This window comes from Lytechinus variegatus, chromosome 5 (assembly GCF_018143015.1).
Source record: "Lytechinus variegatus isolate NC3 chromosome 5, Lvar_3.0, whole genome shotgun sequence".
NCBI classification, from domain to species: domain Eukaryota; kingdom Metazoa; phylum Echinodermata; class Echinoidea; order Temnopleuroida; family Toxopneustidae; genus Lytechinus; species Lytechinus variegatus.
Window position 1 is genome coordinate 10,046,016 of NC_054744.1, and position 13,054 is coordinate 10,059,069.

The following is a 13,054-nucleotide window of genomic DNA, read 5'->3' on the forward strand; positions in this document are numbered from 1 at the left end:
TGATTATTTCATTCTATTTATCGATATATGGCAGGCATACTGCAGCACGTCAAATCTAAATAAAAATAGCGTTTATTGGATAAAAACAAAGTCGATTTGATATAAGGATTCATGGAAAAGCGCAAATTAAAATGACAGTATTTTTTACCACGGTAGATTATTATGGCTAATTATTTGTAATTCGAAAATCAATATTACTAGATATGTCACGCAATAAGAATAGAAATTTAATAATTTTCCAGTACTGTTTCTTACACATCTTGGTATTTACATGTTAAACGTTTTTAGTGTTTTACTTGTAATTTTGACTTCTTTTGAATTCTTCTTTGACAGAGTATTTAAAAGCAACATAATTATTCTTGAAACTTTCGAATGTAAATTCTTGCTAAATATTGAGTGAGTAATGATTTATGCCATGTCTTTCGTTTTAAGAGCTTTCAAATGGTAGAAAATATTGTCAGAGGCATAACAATGATAATGATTCTGATAATTATCTTTAGTGTCTTTTTTGTTGTTGGGGTGGGGCCTCGGGGTGGGGTATAAATCGGCGAGCACCACAGAATGTACATGTAAAATATGCATGCGACATGAAGGTAACAACTCCGACACTATCATGGCCGTATGGGCAGTCATGCGATATTTTTAAACTTCGATTTTTATTGCCTTTTTTTACAAGAATGTACGCTTAGTGTGCATGAAATTCTTCTTTTTAATATTTCATTTAAAAAAATTGTAAAAAAGGTAAAAACAAAGCCTACATGTATCTGCTCCTACGTACAAGGTATTTGGAATGCACACCTTATATTAAAGATTTACAAGAAACAACCCAAACCGAAAACCTTATCAAATACTAATTTAGGATGAAAAGTAAATCTTGAAAGAAATATTGTAAAGCCTGAATGGCTTTGAATTCCTAAGGTCAGCTGTTATTCGAAAAGTGTAAACCAAAACATTGACTCAATATTGGAAATCATGAAATTTTCTATCACCTACACAGTTGTCCTCAAAAGTTTGAGAACCCCACCACATATTGCACTCCTTCATGCCGACTGTTGAATGCAAACACTCAGCAATAGTACAATAGTGTCCGGCAAGCCCATGCAGAGAAACAAACTTTATTGAATGTAATATTTTATCACCTGACTTCAGAATTAAGTATCTAAAACATGGCAGAACTTGAAACTTTAAATAATTATGTTAATTTTCTGGTGAGGTTCATTTACTTTTGAGCACAACCGTATATGAGGACGAAGTGCAATTAACAAAATGGCTATTTGCTTTTATATAATTTCTTCTTAATGTAAAACGCCTTTTTACCCTATTTCCTACTAAAAATCTTAATCAATGATGAATCGAAATGGAAACAATGTGATTTTATTTTTTATCGAGGACACTAATATTTAATACCGTTAGTGGGGGTTCGCTATTCAAAAACTTTGAATGTCTAAATGTTTAATATATCATTCTTAATGCCTCCTAGTAAAGCCATCAACTTAAAAATATCTATTTGTAATAATCACCCTTTTGCTACTTATTTTCACCCGTTTGATTTTGAACGAATATAGTTAAGCCTGAATGACTTTGAATAATTTAGGGGTCAGCTTTTATTAATTTAATATAAAACGAAATAGTAAATTGAGATTCGCAGTATAATAGAAGTTACCATTGCGTGAAATGTATCACCTATTGAGGACGACCTGCAGTAAATACAAGAATTCTATGATTCTGTTAAATTCTTTCGAACATATCAGTCATGTAAAGCAGGTTTATTTTAAGTTGCCCTCTCGGAATAATCCCTGTATTTATTTTATTGCTTTATTGTTTAACCGAGGACAGTCGTATTACTTTAAGCGGAGGGTCGTTATTCCAATTTTTGTGGAGGTAAGAATATCTTACATAATCATCCTACGTGTAAATTCATGTACCTCACCACTTGTAAAACCCCAACACATTTTTTCTGTATATTTTCTAAATATCAACTTGTTATAATGACTTTCGCTCTTTTGGTTCTGAGCGTTAAATCCTTACACAGCAAACATTTTGGTGTAAATCGGTGTACATAGAGAACCACGCCAGTCATTTCATTCCGGTGTTAAATTTAGTGTTCGTTCAACACCTATACGGGTGCTATGAAAACCCCTTTTGGTTGTAACTTTAGCAGAGTGTGGTCCTTGCTGGACACTATACTGGTGCTAGTTTTAACACCCAAGTTTTGACAGTTTGAAATGTATTGTGTCGAGGAAACAAGAAACGTGTTTTGTATAGCAGTGAATACTTTGAAATCATTTCTTTTATCCGCTTACATGTATGTACAATTAATCGGTTTTGTTCGATCGAGAATGACTATGCAGAGTTCGCTACCCCTTGATTGGGTTAAACTTAACAAGAAATCAAAGCAAAAAAGATCATTAAACTTCATCCCATTATACAATAACAGATATTTTAATATTTTGTTTGACTTAAAGAGAAAGTGTTTTCTGTGTTTCCCGCCATGTCCACGATCGAAGCCCATCTCTATCCGAGTTGTACACAGTAAAACGCTGTTTATTATTTTTTTTTCATACAACGCTATTTACTATATATAAACCTTACAGGAGTTGACTAGAAGTATAAGCAGCTTAAAACAATAAAGTCTTAAGCAAAAAAGTTTAAATTTTATCACTTAATTCTTAAAAAAATCAAGTTTGTTTGTTTATAAACAACTACTGTAAGGACTGGTTTATATAGTAAGCAACGTTGTACGAAACTTTAAACAGCGTTTTAACTGTGTACCTTGTTCGGTTCGATTCCCATTTGGTGAGCTATAGACTGCCCTTTTGGTAAGGCATAAATCCTCATGACCAGGTCCCTCGGAGAGGACCTTAAGCTGTTCCTCTGATTGCTTGGTTACAAGCATGCATGCTTCCTTAGCAATCAGGTAAAAAAAAAACACTACCAAATCACTAGCATTTAAATTGCCACTTAGGCTACACACCCACACTGCAAAAACTCTGGTGTTGATTTAACACCAGCACGGAATCTCTATATGTCCACACCAGAGAAGTATTGAAACAACACTAGTCTGGAATCAAACCGATGCCTAATTGGTGTTGTATAAACACCTATCTGGTGTTAGACCAAAACGAAACTGGCGTTGTTTAACACTTCTCTGGTGTGGACATACTATAGATTCCGGGCTGGTGTTAAATCAACACTTGAGTTTTTCAGTGCACTTCGTCGAATTTCCATTTCGTTTCATCCAGCATTGACTAGTTCGTCTACAACCTGCAGCTCTACTAACCATTTGGTCTAATCGCAATTTAGCCCATCTACCATTTGGTCTAATATCCAGTTGGGCTATGCTCAATCATTTAGTCTGTTTGGTTAGATGAACTGTTTGGAAACCAAATTTTAATTTGACAAAGTGGATTAATAAACGGGTTAAGTAGAAGTTAGACCAACTGGGGGTCAGACTTATTGTGAATTAGACGAGGTGGATATTAGACCAAGTGTGGTGTTAGACCAAACGGCATTTGATAGTAGACCAAATGGGTTTATCTCGTGTGGTTTTGGACTATCTGAGAATTTAGACCAACAACACTCTAAAAAATGAAGTGCTAATTAAGCACTTAATGTCCTCGTATAGTGACTGCACTTTGAGTGCTGATTTTCTAGTTCAAATTTGAATGACTAAATCAAAACTCAAAACGCAGTCACTATATAAGGACATTAGTGATAAATTAGCACTTAATTTCAGAGGGTACATTTTGGCCCGGGTGATCATTAATCCGTTTCATATCATTGATATAATATCATTTGTTACTTCATACCAGGGGATTATCCTTGTTACTATAGTCTTATTTCTGTAGTAAAAAGTTTATCTACACTGTAAAAATGAAGTGCCAATTTAGCACTTACAGTGCTTGAATAGTGACTGCACTACAAGTGCTGATTTTCTAGTTCAAATTTAAGAAAATCAGCACTCGTAGTGCAGTCACTATACAAGCACTGTAAGAGCACCAGCACGGAATCTATATAAATTATGTCCACACCAGAGAAGTATTGAAACAACACCAGTTTGGAATCAAACCGATGTTGTTTTAATACTAATCGGTGTTGTATAAACACCTATCTGGTGTTAGACCAAAACCAAAATAGTGTTGTTTCACATTTCTCTGGTGTGGACATTATAGATTCCGGGCTGGTGTTAAATCAACACCGGAATTTTTTGCAGTGTGTCGAGTTTTTCGGTTTAATATTATTGATACAAATGGTCTTATATGTCTTTGTCTTTCAACTCGAAAGATCATAAGATATTATTTAAATCATCAATGAATAAAATGTACATTCATTATATTTAATGAAAGCAAAAGGCTACCAGATATGAAAGAGATTCAGGGAAAATTGTAAAAAATACTAGAAAAATAATTCTCGATTACTTTTTACCATTTTTGTGTCTGTTTTCCATAAAAGTATGTGTATATACAGCGCAGTGTATTTTACATTCGATGCTGCGGTATGGCATTTTAATGGAATAAATAAAAAAAGACAAAACAGAAAAATCCCTATTGTAATACAGTCATTTGTTTCTAAATTTTATTTTTATGATTTCGATGAATTAATCAGGTTGAGTGATTGCCTGTCAGTTGGATATTGACACTCTCAATAGAGATACGAAATGGCAAAGTCAATCGTCAATAGAAGAGCTTCTTCATAAGGTCAGTTTTCTCCCAAGGGATGAAATCAATTGTGATTTTGTTTGCCAATCTCTCAAAATAGTGATTATTCTCATGAAGACAATATATGTCATGATTTCTTGGTTAATATTTTACGATAACAAAGTGCATTTGTCATCACACTTAATTCAGAACTTGAACAGTGTAAAATTGTAAAAATTCCTTTCGAAATTCTTAGATTAATAGATTTTAATTTCTATTTCAACTGGTTTCAAAACACACTACCGCTGTTCGATTAGAATGCATTCTTAAAATAGTTCGGCAAAAAAAAGCCCAACCCTTCGCAACACACTGTCCACACAACTATTGGTTAAAACCGGCCCAAATTGGGTAATCAAAACTAATAATTGGGTAATAAATTTGCTCAATGGGATATATTAATTGCCAAGAATATATATTTTACAAACATGCATTGCTCCATTACAGTGGACAGTATGTTGCCCTACATTTTAAGTGTGTACAGAAGATGAATAAGAATGAAAATATGATAAAAGAAACGAAACGAAAAAAAGAAAATGAAACGAACAAATCAGTGTAACCTCTGCCAGACTGGGCTATTACATGGTAATTAATTATGCGTAAATAAGGTAGGTTGCTTAATTATTTCATCAAATAAGCTGCAGAGAGAGAGAGAAAGAGATAGGCAGAGAGGGAGAGAGAGACAAACAGACATAAGGACAGAGGGGAAGAGAGAGAAAGAAGAGGAGAGAGATTAAGAATAGGGATATGCGTTCGAAGTGATAATGATGCATATGAGATCCTTATGGGAACGGATCGATATAAGGAGGATCTATTGTATTCTTGGTTATGAAAATTCAATGTTGTTTGATCGTGAAAGGGGAAAATCAATAAGACAAACAGACAGTTTATAGGTATTGGTAACTTTGTGAGCAGCCGATTAAAAAATTCTCAAACCAGGAAGAAACATGTGTACAAGTGCATGTATTAGAACTAATAAACCCTGCAAACAACCATTATTGAGAATGAAAAGCGAAAACTACAAGGCAAACCCCAATTTTGTAAATAGGCGTCTTATAGACACCTTAATAGTACACATAAGTGTATGGAATGAAATTAAGATGGTGTTTCCGGTCACTTTATATTTCAATTTTTGAAGCACTGAATAATTATTTTCGAACGCAATTTTTTCTGGGCTTCATTTTTGTAACATATCACAGATACAGGTGACAAGTGTGACCTTCTAGCTCAGATTTTTTAAAAGTCAAACCAATTTTAACCTATCACATTAAGAAGAATCGCACTGCAAAAACTCCGGTGTCGATTTAACACCACACAGCAAAAACTGTAGTGTTAACCGGTGTACGTAGAGGACCACACCAGTTATTTTACACCGGTGTTAAATTGATGGTGTTAGTTTTACACCTATAGGTGTTATTACAACACATTTTGTTGTTACATTTACACTCTTTGGTGTTATGTTTAATCTCTAGGTGTAATTTTAACACCTCAGGGTGTGGTCCTCTATTAACACCAATTGGTGTCACTTTTAACACCGCAGTTTTTACAGTGCAGCCCGGGATCTATATCTGTCCACACCAGAGAAGTATTGAAATAACACCAGTTTGGAATCAAACCGAGGCTGTTTTAATACTGATTGGTGTTGTATAAACACATATCTGGTGTTAGACCAAAACCAAACTGGTCATTGTTTAACACTGTCTTCTCTGGTGTGGACAGATTAGATTCTGGGCCGGTGTTAATTCAACACCTGATTTTTTTTTTAATTGTGGACAGGCCCGGTATCTATATAGGTCCACACCAGAGAAGTGTTGAAACAGCACCGGTTTGGCGTTATAGGCTAACGCCAATTTGGCACTTAAGCTACACCATTAATTGTCAAACCTATATCGGTTTGATTCTTATAACTGGTGTTGTTTCAACGCCTCTCTGGTGTAGACCTTAATTATTGTCGAATATGTAAAAATGAAATATTGTATAATTCAAACAATGAAAAAAAACCCCAAAGAAATAGTGAGTGAAGGGCATCATCGACTGTCTGATTTGCATGTTACTGAATTGTGCATATAACTGTTTTGCGAAAAATATTTATGCGAAAGTTAAAAATGTCATAACTTTCTTATTTTACATCCGATTTTGATGAAATTTTCAGCGTTGTGCTAGTTTGTATTTTCTCTATTAATTCAAATCAACATTTTCCTAGGGTGGACTTGACCTTTAAACCTGTTCATGAAAACAAAAATTCTATGGAATTTCATGTATCCTTATTCTGCTTTTACAAACAACTTCGTGCCGATGGAATCAGTCAGTCGTCAGGGGAAATCAGCCTTAAATAATTTATTCAATTTTGCTGTTCTCAGACTACACCAACGAATAACGTTAGCCGCGGTAATAGAGGTAGATAAGCATATCTTATCCACTCTATCGTCTGAAGTCTGTTTCTAAAAATGATCTTTTCAAAGCAGCCAACTAACCATGTTCAATGACAAAGAAACGAGCCATCCGATATATCATTTAAAGTAATCAGTAATCACCTTATTCGTTCATGCGCTTACCAGCAAAAAAGAAAATAATAGCACTTCTTTCTTACAAGTTATTCATTCAATCACGAAAAAACTCGACAAAGGTTCTACTCCATATCCACAGCAAAATCTGTAACGTTAACTAGTGTATATAAAGCACCACACCTTTCATTTCCAATCACTGTTGAAAATTTACGGTGCGAAATTAACACCCATTGAACATTAATTTTGTTATACTTCAAAACTATTTGGTGTTACGTTCAACAGCAAGGGATTAAGACTTTATTTATTTATTAGAACATATTTAATCAGGTACAAAAGATCAGTATAAAATTGTTTTTCATCAATGACCTGGTGAAAACATAACGAATAACATAAATCATCACATCATACATGAAAATATAGTCAAAATCTAAATCAAAGATAACAATACTTAGTAAAATAAATAAACAAATATTGTTACTTAAATGGTAATATTAATCAAACTAAAATATTTCAAATTATTAAAAAGGAGCAGTAACTAATTTTAATACTACTAATTGTATAATTTATTCGCTGATAAAAACAATGAACAATGAAATAATCCTGGCACAATAGAAAGTCGAGTGAAAAATCGAACTTAGCGTGAGACAATCAATATAGGGACAGCAACTGGTGTCTGTTCAGTACTTGGAAAATGGGGAAAAAATTGAATATGTGTATTTTATACTCCGACAATGTAATCTGTGTTACTTCTATTTAGAACGAGGAGAATATCTTCGAACATGTTAAAGTGAGTATTGTTTTGAGGTATCTCTTGTTCCACCAAAATCACACGACCTTGTGCGTTCTATAGGCCTATACAAATCCCACTGTGAATTTGTGGAGTAAACGGTCGCTATGTTGATCTTAACACCCAAATCAAGGTTATAAAACTATATCATGGAGTTAATGTCAGACTGCTTCGAATTAATCGTCACGCCCTATTTGTTGTTCGCTACTTTACAAACCTCACATGCAGTAACCCCCCACCCCCTCCCCTAAAAAAAACACTAAAAAACAACGTAGCTACGTAGGCCTACAATCATGATCAAAGAAGCATATCCAATGATGCGTTTGTAAATGACGTTCTTCAGTAATATAGGCCTACTAACAGTCCTACACAAATTAAAGAAGTTAATTTGTTCTTTTAAATAAGAAATTGCGACATTGATGTACAAGAATTCACAAATCGAGCCCTATAATCATGTAAAGATAGAGGAAATCCCGAATCATTGTAGAACTGCTTGGACGAGCAAAGCACAGTAATAAATAAACCATTGATCTGTATGCAATCACTTTCTCAGCAGGAAGCATTTGAATCTGAAAAGTTCCCGGATATAAAATCGGAAACAATTCTGGGACTACCGGAAGGTCACCGGATAACGCTTCAGTCACATCAATGGATCCGCTTCGGGACCGACCATAGTCAGTACCTTATATCGAATTGACACCTCCTCGGTCGGTTTGCAGTCGGGACTTTTGGTGTGACAGTGCATAAAGGTGATTGCAAAGCCGGCCAAAGCCGGTAACTCTAAACTTCTATAAATTAAAGTTCGTTTGTAACTCATTTCATTCACCAGGGTCCGTTTCATAAGTCAAGATTGTATAATTCTTTAAATATCACATTCGATGTTGTAGGCTAACAAGGGAAGGGCGTGCTTCCAACATTTACACCATTATTAACACGTACACTGTTATAAAAGAAGTTCTTGAACCAGAGTCTCGAGAACACCTGTAATCGTACCAGATTGCGTATGCTCTTATAGGAAATGGTATTTGGTGTATGGAATCTTACAAATTTCCTTAAATAAAATACACTTTCCCCCTTTTTAAACAGACCTGTCCTGTTAAATTGCAGAAAAAGTCATGTTTTATGAATTTACAGAATGATTCTGATATTGCTTTCTGCAAAATCTTCTTTTTCTGTAAAATCACGGTTTTTCAACTGTGTAATCCAATTGTTTCTGTAACTCCCGCGGGAACTCGGCAGGGCAGAGTCTCGCTGGTAAACGCAAAGCTGGTTTATAACAAATTACCTATAGGAAACAGTTTACGTCTTGCTTAACCATTGACTCTATATACGACAGATATTGCTCTTGGGCCTTTTTTTTATCAAAGTGAAGACAATGGCAGAGTGTGGATTCGAACTCATAACCCTGCGATTATGAGTCCAATGCTCTAACCACTGTCTATCAATTCATAATCATGATTACTGAGAATTTGCCACCCAAATTGGCTCCTGTTCATATAACCAGGACCTATAAACCAGGACTAATGGTTAAACATATTTTGTGGCCCAGTGGATAAGTCTTCTTACTTTGAAACAGAAGGTCGTGGGTTCGAATCCCAGCCATGGTGTTATTCCCTTCTGCAACAAATTTATCCACATTGTGCTGCACTCAACCCAGGTGAGGTAAATAGGTACCTGGCAGGAATTTATTCCTTGAAAATGCTTCCGCGCTGTAAAAGGCTCCAGGCTTGGAAGCGCGCAAGGGACGTTATATGCACTATACAATAACTGTGTTATTATTATCTAGGTTGAAAGTGACATGCAACACGAGTGAATACTTCAAATAAGATCCTTTTTATTTGGACACGACTTGATCAATGAGAAGTTTGAGGGATGGGACAAATTATCGATCAGTTTATGAGAAGTGTTGATACTGATAAAGATTAGTATACGCGTTATCACATATTCCGTCCTATTCCAGCTTTAACATGCCCATTGTTATGTACATATGAATATATATTTAGAAAGTCATCATTATTACGTGATTACTATCGGTTTGAAAATATTCTACCAGCATTTGCTCTATATGAAATAAAAATAATAAACTGTGCTAGATGGCCTTTTTATAAAGAGCAGCTACCAGTACTACATAAACTACCACCAAAAAACGAGATGTAATAAAACGTGCTTGAGTGAACATTTCAGCCATTAAATAGACCTCTAAATATAATATAACATACAAAGAGTAAGATCATCCCACTTCGGTTGAAGTTTTGTCCAATTAGAAAGAAACCTTATTGATACCAACCCTCCGTGGTTTGGTGGGTTTGGGAGTAGCGCACGTAGGCCCCATGAGCTGGCGGAACAGCTAGTTGCGTAATGGACGGTGCGCTTGCAAAAAAGGCCTATGAACCTATACAAACTAAAGTGCTCCAGCTTTATGCAGGATCCCAATGCAGAGTTTCATTTCATTCATGGAATTTTAACCAAGAGCCTTTCCTCAAACATTGACACATCGTAGGGGTGTCAACATCGCTTGCTAATACGTATTGATCTGATAGAATACAAACAGCATCTGGTCTACCGTATTTGCTGTAGACCCCACACAGCAAAAACTGTGGTGTTAACCGGTGTACATAGAGGACCACACCAGTTATTTTACCCCGTGTTAAATTAGTTGTGTTAGTTTTACACCTTTCGCCATATGATTTTGTTGATGTTGGACGTACGACTAATAAATGCATGCTTTGTGAACGTAAATGACGTAAACAAAAATATAAATGTATCACGCTGTATATGGTTCCACGGAGATTTTAGTCAGTGACTTCCTCCAATCTCATGGTAACCCACTATCTTCATAATAACCGGGCATGGTGGCTCAGTGGTAGAGCGCCCGTCCCATGAACGGGAGGTCGTGGCTTCGATCCTCGGCCGAGTCAAACCAAAGACTAATAAAAACATGGGACCTTCTGCCTTCTTGCTAGGCTCTCAGCAATTAGATTGATAATATTAACATATAGTAGATATCAGTTTCCTAACTAAAGAGCCTACCTTTGGTAGATAAAACGTTATTATTATTCATTTATAATCACCGTAGTAATTGACTTTGCGTAGGTAGCGGCGCGCGGAGCAACATGGGTGGGAGGGGGGGGGGGGGGTGGGTGGGTCAGATGTGTGATCTATCCCTAGGATTAGTTCATGTAACACTTTTATTACCTCCGTTATTCAATAATTTGAGAAAAATATGACGTCACCTTGAGATATAAATATTCTGACCATGACCCTGTTGACTTGTCTTCATAATCATCTAACTTTGCATACACTCTAAAAAAAAAAATTGGGTAAAAATGCTAAATGAGGGAAATTATGTGTCCAATCAACATTGGCATTTTTGGGGGGCATTTTTATTTATCAATTGTGATGAAAATTTTGCCCATTCTAAGGTAATTGCTGCTTATTTTGTTTTAACCTTACTGGACAATATGCTTTCCGCATTTGGTAGAATACTGCCCAAATTGGTTGGACACATACAGTAATTACCCTCGCGCTGGTTAAAATTTTACCCAATATTTTTTTACAGTAGGTATATTAACGGATAGTGGATCGGATGGCTTCTCATTTGGAATCAACCGTAAACAATTACAATATTCTACATCTCTACGACCCGTCTACATCTATAGTGAGTACACTCTAAAATATTGGGTAAAAATATTCCATGAGGGAAATTATGTCCAACCAACATTGGGCATTTCTTTTAGGCATTTTATCTATCCAGTGTGATGAAAATTATGCCTATTCTAAGGTAATAGCTGCTTAATTTTTACTGGACAATATGCTTTCCGCATTTGGTAGAATACTGCCCCAAATTGGTTGGACACATAATTACCCTCATGCTGGTTAAAATTTTACCCAATATTTTTACAGTGTATATACCCACAAAAGTATGACCGAAGCAATTCATGCTGACTTGAGATTCAGAAGGGGAATTTTGGTCGTCCTTTGGTGTGATAATGCAGAAAAACGTAACAAAATATGGATATGATAACAATTTATTTTTTGTTTGAACCTATCGGGAACAGACAGAGAACAAATAATCATACACAACACTCGGGCCACGTGGTCTAGTGGTTAGAGCACTGGACTCATAATCCCAGGGTTGTAAGTTCGAATCCCCGCTTTCCACATTGAAAAAAAGACCCAACAGTAATATCTGTCGCCTTTAAGGTCAGCCACTATGCCTGATTAAATTAGACGTAAAATGTTTCATTGTGTAATTGGTTATATACCAGCTTGGCGTTTACTAGCAAAAAGCTGCCATGCCGAGTTCCTTCGGGAGTTACCATAAACAGAAACAGAAACATTGACACTAAGCTCACAAGAGACAGCTGGCAAAACGGACAGATCTGATAATGATAATAATAACGTTTTATTTACCCAGGGTAGGATCTTCAGTTATGAAACTGCTCTACCAGCGGGCCCTGCATAACATAATAATTATAACCAATCTAAATGCTGAGCGCCTAGCAAGAATGCAGAAGGTCCCATTTTTTTTTATAAGTCTTTGATATGACTCGGTCGAGGATCGAACCTGCGACCTCCTGTCCATGATGCCGACGCTCTACCACTGAGCCACAATACCCGGTATATACAACATCGAATAATATATACAACAAAAAGTTGGTTGCGTGTGATGTGTGTGTTAATTACAGAAGCGTACCTAGGATTTTCCACGGGGGGGGGGGCAAAATGTATGTCGTCCGCCAAAAATTGACAAAAAAGGTCTTCAACCACAAATAAAAGATTTCGTGCCAGAAAAAAATTGACAAGCAAAAAAGAAGGTCTTCAATTTCTCGTCAGGGGGGGGGGGGGCAGGGATATAGGTTCCTTGCATGGGATATGTGACTCGTCAGGTAGGCAGTCTGCCCCCCGTAGGTACGCTAGTGGTTAATTGCAATTTTCATATAACAACACACAGAGAGATAGTCCCCTTTAATGTAAATGTTAATAAATAGAAATAAAGCAATGACATCCGGCAGACGGTGCAACCCTCATCTCTTGCATAGATACTGCGGATGATTCAGAGTCGA